Source organism: Neofelis nebulosa, chromosome 1 (genome assembly GCF_028018385.1).
Source record: "Neofelis nebulosa isolate mNeoNeb1 chromosome 1, mNeoNeb1.pri, whole genome shotgun sequence".
NCBI classification, from domain to species: domain Eukaryota; kingdom Metazoa; phylum Chordata; class Mammalia; order Carnivora; family Felidae; genus Neofelis; species Neofelis nebulosa.
In genome coordinates this window covers 55,019,880-55,032,514 of record NC_080782.1, presented here as the reverse complement: position 1 = coordinate 55,032,514, position 12,635 = coordinate 55,019,880, and the positions used below count along the sequence as shown (strand labels likewise).

General features: G+C 36.2%; 1 non-coding gene across 1 annotated transcript; it reads left to right on the top strand.

Moving 5' to 3' along the window:
- Window positions 1-7,520: 7,520 nt before the first annotated feature.
- Window positions 7,521-7,622, top strand: LOC131489849 (U6 spliceosomal RNA). The gene has a single exon (XR_009250772.1). It is a non-coding gene; the product is annotated as a U6 spliceosomal RNA (small nuclear RNA).
- The last annotated feature ends 5,013 nt before the right edge of the window (window positions 7,623-12,635 follow it).

The window sequence follows — 12,635 nt, the reverse complement described above, 5'->3', positions numbered from 1 at the left end:
AAAGAAACAAAAGCAAAAATAAACTATTGGGACTAGATCAAAATAAAAAGTTTCTGCACAGCAAAGGAAACAACAATACTAAGACAACCAAATGAATGGGAGAAGATATTCGCAAATTACATGTTCAATGAAGGGTTAAAACCAAAATATGTAAATAAATCATACAATTCAACACTCAAAAAACAAATAATCCAATTTAAAAATGAGGAGAGATGAACAGACATTTCTCCAAAGAAGACATCCAGATGGCTAACAGACACATGAAAAGATGCTTAACATCACTCATCAGGAAAATGAAAATCAAAACTACAAGATATTGTCTCACACGTCAGAATGGCTAATATCAAAAACAGAAGAAACAAGTGTTGGCAAGGATGTGGAGAAAAAAAGAATCCTTGTGCACTCTTGGTGTGAGTGAGAACTGGTGCAGCCAATGAAGAAGACAGTGTGGAGTTTCCTGAAAAAATTAAAAATAGAACTACCCCATGATCCAGTCATCACACTACTGAGTATTTACACAAAGAATATGAAAACACTAATTTGTAAGAACGTATACACCTCTACATTAATTGCAGCATTATTTACAATAGCCAAATTATAGAAGCAGCCCAAGTGTCCATTGCTGGATGAACGGATAAAGAAAATGTGATGTGTGTGTATACACATGCACAAACACACAGACACACACACACACACACACACACACACACACACAGGAATATTATTCAGCTATTAAAAAAGAATGAAATCTTGCCATTTGTAACAACATGGATGGAGCTAGAGAGTATAATGCTAAGTGAAATACGTTAGAGAAAAACAAATGTGATATGATTTCACTCATGTATAGTACTTAAGAAACAAATGAACAAAGAAAAAAAGAGACAAACCATAAAACAGACTTGTAACTATAGAGAACAAACTGGTGGTTACCAGAGGGGAAGTGGGTGGAGGAATGGGTTAAATAGGTAAAGGAGATTACAAGTATGCTTATCATGATGAGCACTGAATAATGTATAGAATTGTTGAATCTCTATATTGTACTCTTGAAACTAATATAACACAGTATGTTAACTACAGTGGAATTACAATTTTTTAAACTATATGCAAAAGAAGAGTAATAAAACTCAACATAAGAAAACTAAAGAAAATAGTGCAATAACAAAAAATAAAAAATAGAAACAATTCAATGAAAGTAAAACTTGACTTTTTGGATCAATAGTATCAAGATCTGAACAGTATCAGAATTGAGAGAATATTACTACAGACTCTAATGACATCAAAAGAATACCAAGGGAAGTTACAAAAAAAATGTTTAAGTTGGATTACATCAAATTCAAAAATTTTCACTGCAAATAATACCATCAAAAAGTGAAAGAGGACAACCCAGAGAATAAGAAAAAACACTTGAAAATAATGTATCTGATAAAGAATTTACATTTAGCATATGTAAAGAACCCTTAGAACTCAACAATGAAAAAATAAAAACTTGATTTAAAACTGGGGCAATAATTTGAAGAGTCATTTCCCTAAAGAAGATATACAATTGGCCAATATGCACATAAAAAGATGTTCAACACTAGTCACTAAGGAAATACAACTAAAACTACAGTGAGATACCATGTCACACCCACTAACAACAGACAATAACACATATTGGTGAGCATGTAGAAAAATTACAACCATCACATATTTCTCATGGTAATGTAAAATGCTATGGTTACTCTGAAAAAAAAAAACAGTTTGACAGTTCTGCTAAAAGTTAAACGTAAGAGTTAACATATGATCTGGTAACTCCACTCCTAGGTACTCAAAAGAAATGAAAACGTCTGTCCACATAAAAATATATAAATAAATGTTCATAGCAGCATTATTCATAATAGTCAAAGAGTGGAAATAATCCAAATGTCCATTAAATGACAAACTAACAGGAGATCAAGGAAGATGGCGGCATAGGAGAACGCTGGGCTCACCACATCCTGCCGATCACTTAGATTCCACCTACACCTGCCTAACTAACCAGAAAACCACCAGAAGACTAGCAGAACTGATTCTCTGGAGCCAAGTGCAGACGAGAGGCCCATGGAAGAGGGTAGGAAGGGCGGAGAGGCGGTGTGCGCTACACGGACTGGCGGGAGGGAGCCGGGGCAGAGGGGCGGCCTGCCCGCCAAGCAGAGTCCCCGAGTCTGGCTTGCAAAAGCAGAGGGGCCAGACGGAGTGTGCTCTGATAGCAAGCGGGACTTAACATCTGGGAGGTCATGAGTTAACAGCTCTGCTCAGAGAGCGGGAAGGCTGGAGGACAACAGGAGGGAGAGTTGTTGAGCTCAGCTTGGTGGGGAACTAAGGCGCTCACCAGCGCCATCTCCCTGGCCCATCCCACAGCCAAAATCCCGAAGGGAACCAGTTTCTGTCAGGGAACTTGTTTGCAGCACGCAAACACCCAACACTGTGCTTCTGCGGATCCATCCCTCCGGCAGCAGTTCTGACTCCCTCCCAGTGCCGCAGGGCCCCTCCCAAAGTGGATCACGGGAGGATAAACGAGCTGAGCCTGCCCCTCCAGCGCCCCCCCCTCCGTGCACCTTGCCGATCCACCCCAGCTAATACGCCAGATCCCCAGCACCACAAGCCTGGCAGTGTGCAAGTAGCCCAGATGGGCCACGCCACCCCACAGTGAATCCTGCCCCTAGGAGAGGGGAAGAGAAGGTACACACCAGTCTGACCATGGCACCAGCAGTGGGCTGGGGGCAGACATCAGGTCTGACTGCGCCCACCAACGCAGTTATTCAAGACAGCACAGGGGAAGTGCCCCGCAGTCCCACACCACTCCAGGGACTATCCAAAATGACGAAACGGAAGAATTCCCCTCAAAAGAATCTCTAGGAAATAACAACAGCTAATGAACTGATCAAAAAGGATTTAAACAATATAACAGAAAGTGAATTTAGAATAATAGTCATAAAATTAATCGCTGGGCTTGAAAACAGTATACAGGACAGCAGAGAATCTATTGCTACAGAAATCAAGGGACTAAGGAACAGACAGGAGGAGCTAAAAAAATGCTATCAATGAGTTGCAAAATAAAATGGAGACAACCACAGCTTGGAATGAAGAGGCAGAGGAGAGACTAGGGGAACTAGAAGATAAAATTATGGAAAAAGATGAAGCTGAGAAAAAGAGAGATAAAAAAATCCAGGAGTATGAGGGGAAAATTAGAGAACTAAGTGATGCACTAAAGAGACATAATATACGCATAATTGGTATTCCAGAGGAGGAAGAGAGAGGGAAAGTTGCTGAAGGTGTACTTGAAGAAATAATAGCTGAGAACTTCCCTGATCTAGGGAAGGAAAAAGGCATTGAAATCCAAGAGGCAGAGAGAACTCCCTTCAGACGTAACTTGAATCGATCTTATGCACGACATATCACAGTGAAACTGGCAAAATACAAGGATAAAGAGAAAATTCTGAAAGCAGCTAGGGAGAAATGTGCTCTAACATATAAAGGGAGACCTATAAGACTTGTGACGGATTTCTCTACTGAAACTTGGCAAGCCAGAAAGGAATGGCAGGAAATCTTCAATGTAATGAACAGAAAAAAATATGCAGCTGAGAATCCTTTATCCAGCAAGTCTGTCATTTAGAAAAGAAGGAGAGATAAAGGTCTTCCCAAATAAATGACAAAATAACATATATCCATACAATGGAATATTATTTGGTCACAAAAAGGAGTAAGCACTTACACATATTATAACATGAAAACAGTATTCTAAGTGAAATAAATCAGTCTCAAAATATCACATATTTATTATTCCACTTAGATGAAATGTCCAGAATAGGCAACTCTGTAGAGATAGAAAGTAGATACAGTAGACAGAAAATGGTTGCCTAGGGCTATCAGGGAGAGGAGAATAAGGAATAACAGCTAATAGGTATGAAGTTTCTTTTAGGGCAAAGAAACTATTCTTAGAGAGCGGTAATAGTTTTAAAACCCCATGGAAATACTAAAAATCACTGAATATTACCTTTCAAGTGAATTGTATGGTACATGAATTATATTTCAATGAAGTTGTTAAAACTAACAAAGGAATATAATGAACCACCTTATGGTCATAAATGTGACAAGTCAGACGAAATGAGCAAATTCCTTGACAAAACTAATAAAGCTCATTGAAGAACAAATAGATGACTTCGATAGTCCATTATCTATTAACAAAATTTAATCTACAGTTAAAAATCCACCCAGAAAGTAAACACTAGTCACAGATAGCTTCTTTTGTGAATTGGGCCAAGCAATTAAGAGAAAAACAATAAAAATTCTACATAAAACCTTCAAAAAGTTAAACAAGAAGGAATACTTTCAAGTTCACATTTTGAGATCAGTATTCCCTTGATACCAAAACCTGGAAGACATTACAAGAAAAGGAAAATATAGAATAATGTTTCTCATGATCATAGATACAAAACCTCAACATAGTCTTTGCATATCAATTCCCACAATAAATAAAAAGAATAATTGACATGACCAAATGCAACACTGTTTTAATGTTCACAAATCAATGTAATCTACCATATTAACATTATAAAAAAATAAGAAAACATGATCTTATCAATTGATGCAGAAAAATCATTTGTCAAAATTCAACTTCCATTCCTAATAAAAACTCTCAGAACTAAGAATACAGAGAACTTCCTCCACATATTCAAGACCAACTACAAATAACCTACAGCTAACATTACACTTAATGTTGAAAGACCGAATGTTCTCTTCCTTAGATAAGGAATAAAACAAGGATGTATATTCTCATTATTTCTCTTCAACATTGTACTAGAGGTTTTAGGCAGTGCAATCAGGGAAAGGAAAGAAATAAAAGCATCAAGGATAGGAAAAATAAAAACATGTAAAACACTCTTTATTCACAGTCAACATGATCATCTGTATAAAAAAATTCAAATGAAATCTACAAAAAGCCACTGGAACTAATAAATGAGTTTACTGAAGTGCAGGATAAAAGATCACTACACAAAAACCAATTGTGGGGTGCCTGGGTGGCTCAGTCAGTTAAGCGTCCAACTTCAGCTTAGGTCATGATCTCGTGGTTCATGGGTTTGAGCCCTGTGTCAGGCTCTGTGCTGAAAGCTTGGAGCCTGGAGCCTACTTTAGATTCTGGTTCTCTCTCTCTCTCTCCCCCCAAAAATAAATAAACATTAAAAATATTAAAAACCAATTGTATTTTTATATGCTCTCAACAAATGAGAATTTGAAATTTAAAAAATACCATTTACAATAACATAAAAAGTATGGAATATTTTATAATAAATCTCACCAAAGATGTAAAAAGAGCTATACATTAAACACTAAGTAATTCAACACAGTACTGGAAGTCCTAGCCCAAGAAATTAGGCAAGGAAAAGAAATAAAAGGAATCCAAATTGGAAAGAAAGAAGTAAAACTGTCTCTATTTACAGATATATTATATATACCATGTATATATATAAAACCATAGAGACTCCACACCAAAACAGCTGTTAAGATTAATCAACAAATTATGTAAAGTTGCAGAATACACAACTGATATATAAAAATCAGATGTGTTTTTACTCGACAATAAAAAGTAGTGAAGAACTGTTAAATGTAACATGGATAAATCTTAAATATACTAAGGAAAGAAAATAGACCAGAAAGCACATATACTATATGAACTCATTTACACAAAATTCTACAAAAGGCAAATCTATACTTACAGAAAACAGATTCATGTTTGCCCTTGGTGGAGGAGATGGAGAGGGGTTAGAGGAATTACACAAATGAAGAAATTTTTTTAAATGTTTATTTATTTTTTAGAGAGAAAAGGAAGGTAAGAGAAAGTTGGGGAGGGGCAGAGAGAGGAAGACAGAGAATCTGAAGCAGGCTCCGTGCTGCTAGTGCAAGCCCAATGTGGGGCTCAAACTCACAAACCATTAGATCATGACCTGAACCAAAGTCAGATGCTTAACTGACAGAGCCACTCAGGTGCCCGTAGGAAATTTTTAAGAGTGATGCACATTTTCATTATCTCAATTTTGATGATGGCTTCACTGGCATATACATATATCCCAACGTATCCATTTTTATACTTTAAATATGTGGTTTGTTTTATGACAATTATGCTTTAATAAAGTTGTTTAAATTAACAAAAAGCAGAGAGAAAAACATTTGTATGGAAAGTTAATTTACCAGGAAGTATTATACTCAACAACTGGGAATAAGCCAGAGTTAGATTAAAATCTAATAATTTTTTAATTGATGAAAATGTTGAAAGGCTATAGTTTATTTATATTTACCTTTAAAGATTATTCTATTAGAAAAATCGGCTTCATCCAAATAGGGCTTCATAAGTCCAACTATATTAATAAAAAACTAATTTTTTTTTTTGCAAAATCAACATCTGTTTTTAAACTTTAATAATCGTAATCTTTTACTCTTGGCTTCTGAGTATCAACATATATTTCATAATAGTTTGGAAATACAATTCTAATTTCTATATTTCACTTTTATTAAGTATTTTGTATCGGGGGAAATCTGAAGTATAAGCACCTAACATTGTGTAATACAGATTTTGTTTTAAATAGCATAAGTAATTCAATTTACATGTTTAACACCATCATCCAATATAAACTGAGTACCAAAAAACCCTCACCTTCTCTCACCACATTTCTGAATTTTATGTAGACAGAAAAATGCTTATGCAGTGTGAAGATTCTTAAAGGTAAAATATGGCTCTCTCATAAATTTCCAGACACTTAATATTTACTTTTTATATGAAATATTATGGGCTTGAGACTATAGGATATATTCAGCAGTATAAAATGTATTCTCTACCCTCAAGGAGCTTAAAATCTAATAGAGGAAATAAGTGTAACACATAATAGTAAAATCGATAGGTGATAGTATAAAAATTAGTAATGTAATTAGGTGGTCAATGAGTAATCTCTGTGAGTTTAGAGAAGGCAATAGTTTGGGATGGTTTCTAGATGATGATGCGAGTTTATCACACTGCACCATAACTGCCTATTTACTTGTCAGATTCCCCATTATAATGTAAGCTCCTTGAAAGCAGAGATTCTGTCTTGTTATGAGCTGAGCACTAAAGTTCATGCCTGCAAAAGCAAGCACTCAATACATGGTTGGTGAATAATCTATGAATAACAGAATAGAAGGGTTAGGCATGTAAGATCTGAATGCACAATTCAACTTTTGGAAGAGCTGGTAGTATTAAGCAAAGGCATATAGTTGGAAAAGTAAGAATGATTCTCCAAGAGTGACCAAACCAACATACCCAGAGTGTTAAATGAATGCAGAATAGGCAGATAAGATAGAAATGGAGTCATTAGTACAACCCCCATTAAGACCGGAGGTAACAGCGCCAATTAGGGGACAGATGTAATGCACATGTAAGCCAAAGAAGTCCCTAGTCAAGTCCCTACTGTCAAGTGAACAGTAGAAAAAGAAACTAGTTATAACCCAACATCCATGACAGAGGAAAAATTGTATCTGCCTTAGTAACACACACTAAAATCAGCATGATACAGAGATAAGCATGCCCACTCAACAAGGATGAGATGCAAATTCATGAAGCATTCCATATATTACTAAAAAAAAAGAAAAAGAACTGTCAGCAAACGCTGAGTTGAGAGGAAGCACAAAAAGTGTGGAAAGTAAGGATGACCAAGCCTTCAACTCTGCATAACAGGAAATACAGTAGTATATTTCAACACTGGATGGGGGATTCATTTTGATAGGAAAATTAAAAGTTGTTTTAATATTAAACTTACATTTTTACACATTAAATAAAAAAACTCAAGGAGAAAGTGTGAGATTTTCAGACAGATCACTAGAGAGATGAGGATTAGATGTATTTCCTAAAAAAAAAAAAAAAAACAAAAAAAAAAAACCTAATCAGAATTTTTAGCTGAATCCAGAAGAGTAAATCTGAGCTGTAGGAAATGTCCATAATGTTAAAGGACACTGGAAAAAAGAGGAAAACATAACTGGAAAAAGACATATACTCAGGATGTCATAGCACCAAAGAGGCTAAAGAGCAATCTTAAAGCAAGGGCTGATATTAGTAGAGATAACCAGAAGTTAAGGAGAAAGATTTGACCACCATGAAAGATATCAATTACCTTTGAGAATTTAAATCAGGCTAGACATCTGGTTCCTAATTTTAAAGGAGAACAAATGGTGAAAATTTTGATGTAGCATAGTATGTACATTGTACTGCCACAAGAAGTGTGGATATAAAAAAAAAAAATTAGTGCTTAGCAATAAGGAAGAGTGTGTGTGTGTGTGTGTGTGTGTGTGTGTGTAAAACCAGGAAGGAGAGGGAATGGGCAGGAGAGTGGGAACTGGTGCACATTTAAACACAACAAAATATACTAATAATCCAAATCCAAGAATAATCGATCTTGCAGACTGCCTAATTAGATGTTGACTTTTAAAAGCAAAACCTCAACATCTCTTTAGACCTACTCTTTCTAAAATAGTAGCCACCAACTATTTGTGGCTGTTTAAATTAACTGAATTAAGTTAAAAATTCAGTTCCTCATTCACACCAGTCACATTTCAAATGCTCCACAGCCACATGTGACTAGTGGCTATCATACAAGACAATGCATATACAGAATATTTTCATAATCCCTGAAATTTTTATTGGACAGCTATGCTTCATACCATGGCCTTTTGAAAGTATGTAAATTAACTCCAAATTTTTCTGCAATGTGTTGTATTTTAATAGAATAATGTGTTCATCCTCTTTGGTCCTTCTCCAAAGTAAGCACAAGCACCTACATGCATGCGCACGTACAGCATTTTACTGAGAAAGACATAAATCAAAAACAGAATTCAACTTGCACAGAACCATAAGCATTGATTACAAATCCCTAGAAATACTACATGACTGGTGAATGTCTTCTTTTTTAGTTTTTTTTCCTGACACATAAATTCATCAAGCATTTTCAATATACATACATTTCACAGATGGGTTTCACAGATGGGCAGACTGAGGCCCACCGAGAGGAACAGTTATCAGGAATAGCTATGAGGAATGTCAGTCAGTTGCTCCAGCATGTTTCTCTCTCTGAGGACTCTCTTTTCAACAGCCAGAGCCCAGTCAGCTCTATCTCCATGTACTTCCAGAGAAAGCATTTCCCGTGATCTCTCTGACAGGTGTCAGAAACCTCACCCACAGGCTTTGTCAAATACTAGCTGAGAAATCAACCACAGGATAGATACCTCCTACTAAATGTGTACCATGTAGGTACGTAGATATTTCATCTGAGACAATTATCCACTGCAATATGACAGCATACAAGCACACATGAATACCTAGTTTTTCACTGCTTTTCTGTCAAAGAGCCAAATGAAAACTGTTCAAAAAAAGCATCTTCTTCAGTTCCCCTCTCTACTCACCATAAAGGTCGTTACTCATATTTATCTGCATGCGTTTAATAAGTTACATTCATAAATGCATCCAGAGTGGGCTCCAGCAAGTCATAAAAACAGACTGGAATAATAGAAGGTCATACATTTTGAAGGGATAGGAAGGATGACAAACATGGCAGAAGAACTAACAATAATTCCAACTTTCTCTACCTTCCACAGTGAACACTGGATTTTTCTGGCATACAACTCCCAGTGAAGTTCTGTATGACATTTCAGGAATTTGCAAGGATAATGATTACCAACAGTGCTCAACAAATGTTAGTATATTCCTCGATTATTTTTTTACATTTTCTCCTATTTGTCCATTGTGTTGGCATCATTGCCGCCAGCTAGGTATATACGTGCAGTTACTAACAAAAGAGAACAGGCTCCACAATACACTACTAGAATTACCATCTGATTGATCAACAGTGTTCTCACTAACCCCTGTCTAATGACTCACATGATTATCCTCCTAAAATTCTCAAATATTTCCCAAGATTTCCCTTCCTTCATTCAATAAACTCACTTCCTCCAGGAAGTCTTTGTTTCAGTCAGTGGGTTTAGCAAATTGATATTCCTCAACCCTCTCCCTTACTTCCTGTTATTTCCATTCAGATAACAGCTCAAATATCATCTCCACAATGAGGTCTTGCTTGGCTAACTCCTGTCACTAACTGTCTCTAAGTCACTGTCACATCACCATACTTAACTTTTATCATAGCATTTACCATTAGAGGACGTTATCTCTATACAGGTTTCTAATATGTCTGTTTATTTTATATCTTCCCAAAATAGAATTTGAGCTTCATGAGAGCAAGACTGTCTGTTTTACTTACTGGACTGTGACTGGTACATTACAGATATTCAAGCATCCATTGGATGAAATCCAATCAAGCCTCTGGCCTAAATTTCAGTACCTCTGGACAGTAGGGAACTGAGGGAATAGAGGAACACATTAAATAACACCAAGAGGAAACAGGCAAATCAAGAATGTGGGAGATAATACATAATAACTGACTTGAACTCTTCAGTAAGTCAGTGTTGTGGAGAAAACAAAGTGGAGGCATTTTGTTTATGGGATTGTTATTTTCTTAGGAATGATAATGACACTGTGGTAACTTAGGCATATATCCTTATTCTTAAGAGATCCCGGCTGCATTATTAATGGGTGATATTTTTTAATATATACAACTTAAACTTTCACATAGAATGGCAAAACTCTGTGTGTGTGTGTGTGTGTGTGTGTGTGTGTGTGTGTGTGTGGAGAGAGAGAGAGAGATAAAGAGAAAGAGGAAGTATAGATAGTAAATTTTAAAGGATATTATATAGGTATTTATTGTACTTGTCTTTTGACTTATTTGTATGTTTTATTATGAAAATTTTCAAAGTTGGGAAAAAAACCTTTGGATAAATGACTAACTAGATGAAAGGTAGTGAATCCCTCCTGATTCTAGCCTACCAAATACCAAATGCTCAGGACCTACTATTCCTCTAATTTTTCATGGTAAGAATGTTCACTAATACTTATTTAATAATCTAAGTCATCCCTCTGTTAACTGTTATACCTGTATTGTATGTCATTTATACCATATGGTTCAATGATAAACCTTTATAGAGTCAGAGCCCAGATGTTGGGGATCATGCCAGTCAATTCATTTACAATGCCCATACTAGGGGGCTAAACAGAGAGAGATGATTAACAAATTATTTGGAGGAACAAATATTTGCAGATCAGCTGCACATTTAGGTAAGTCATGGATCTTGAGCATCTAGACAGAGATTTTCAAACCAGTCCCAGAAGAGCTGGCCATGAAAGAGAAAGTAGCTAACTTATAAAATGAAGTTCAGTTCATGTGAGGGCAGGCTTGGCAGAATTTGCACCTCAAACATCATGGTCACTAAAAAGGACATCTGGCAGGGCCCAAAATGACATACACAAACTAATGAATTTCTTATTCCCTTTGACTTTCCCGGATTGCTCACTTGAATATAAGCTGCAAGAAAATAAAAGTTTGACTATTTTTTCACACTGCTATAATATCAGTACTTAAAAAGAATGCCTAGAACTTTTTAGATACCCAATAATTATTGTTTGGATGAATTAATGAGTCGAATTCTGACAGAACAATGGTTCTCCAACTTTAGCAGGTATCAGAATCATTTGGAGCACTTGGTAAAACACAAGATTCCTAGACCCGACTCTTAGAATTTCTGATTCAATATTTCTGGAATGTGGCCCAAGAACAGACATAATGCTAATGCCAGTGGCCTGGAGACCACGTTTTGAGAAGCACTGCTGTAAGAATTATCTCTCTTAACTTTCTCTTTGCTTCAGACAGTGCTACCTAAGAAGCAAAGACAGTACTATGCAATCCTTTTGTATAAGATACCTAATATACCTCATTGTTTATTTGACAAATAATCTTCTTATGATATTACAGAAACATTTAAGCTTGAATTTAGGTTACTCAAAATTCAGACACTTTCCCATCAATCAAGCCAAATATTTGCCATAGGTATTTTACTCCTTGCCAGGGGAAGCTAGAATTCCATATTATCAGCTCAGTATACTACTCCTCCAGCTCATTTCTGTGCATTTGGAAGAAGGCTGGGAAAATATACACTATCTCTTTGCAACACGATTGCTCCGTGAAGCATGTCTGCCCCCAGAGAAATCAGGTGCCTCATGCACTGCAGAAATTTATGTTAAAGAAAGTCTGTTTATGAGAGGCGAATGTGTAACCCAAATTTATCTCCCAGTGACAACTTCAGAATCTGAAAATTTCCAACATCCCCCCCTTGTGAGTTGCTTGAAATTGCTGTTTTTCAAGTCAAGAACACCTGTTTAGTGTTTTTCTCCTCACCCTCTCTGGTAAATGGAACCACTAGGAAAACAGCATCTGAAGGTTTTAATGAATAAGAAACACAAAGTATTGACAGATTTCAGCACATTATACAACCCTTACCCTGTCCCCCTAATGAGGTAAGATCAAAAAGGAAAAAAACAGTTGTGATATTGGGCTCTGGAGTTTGTTTTTAAACTGCTGCAAATGAGCTCAGATAGAGTACCATTCTACTGGGTACAGTCATAAGCAATTTGCACATTGCTGTGAAATAACATACACAGACATGACTGTGGTAAGTGAACAACTAAAGATTTGATGTTCAGCATCAGGCAC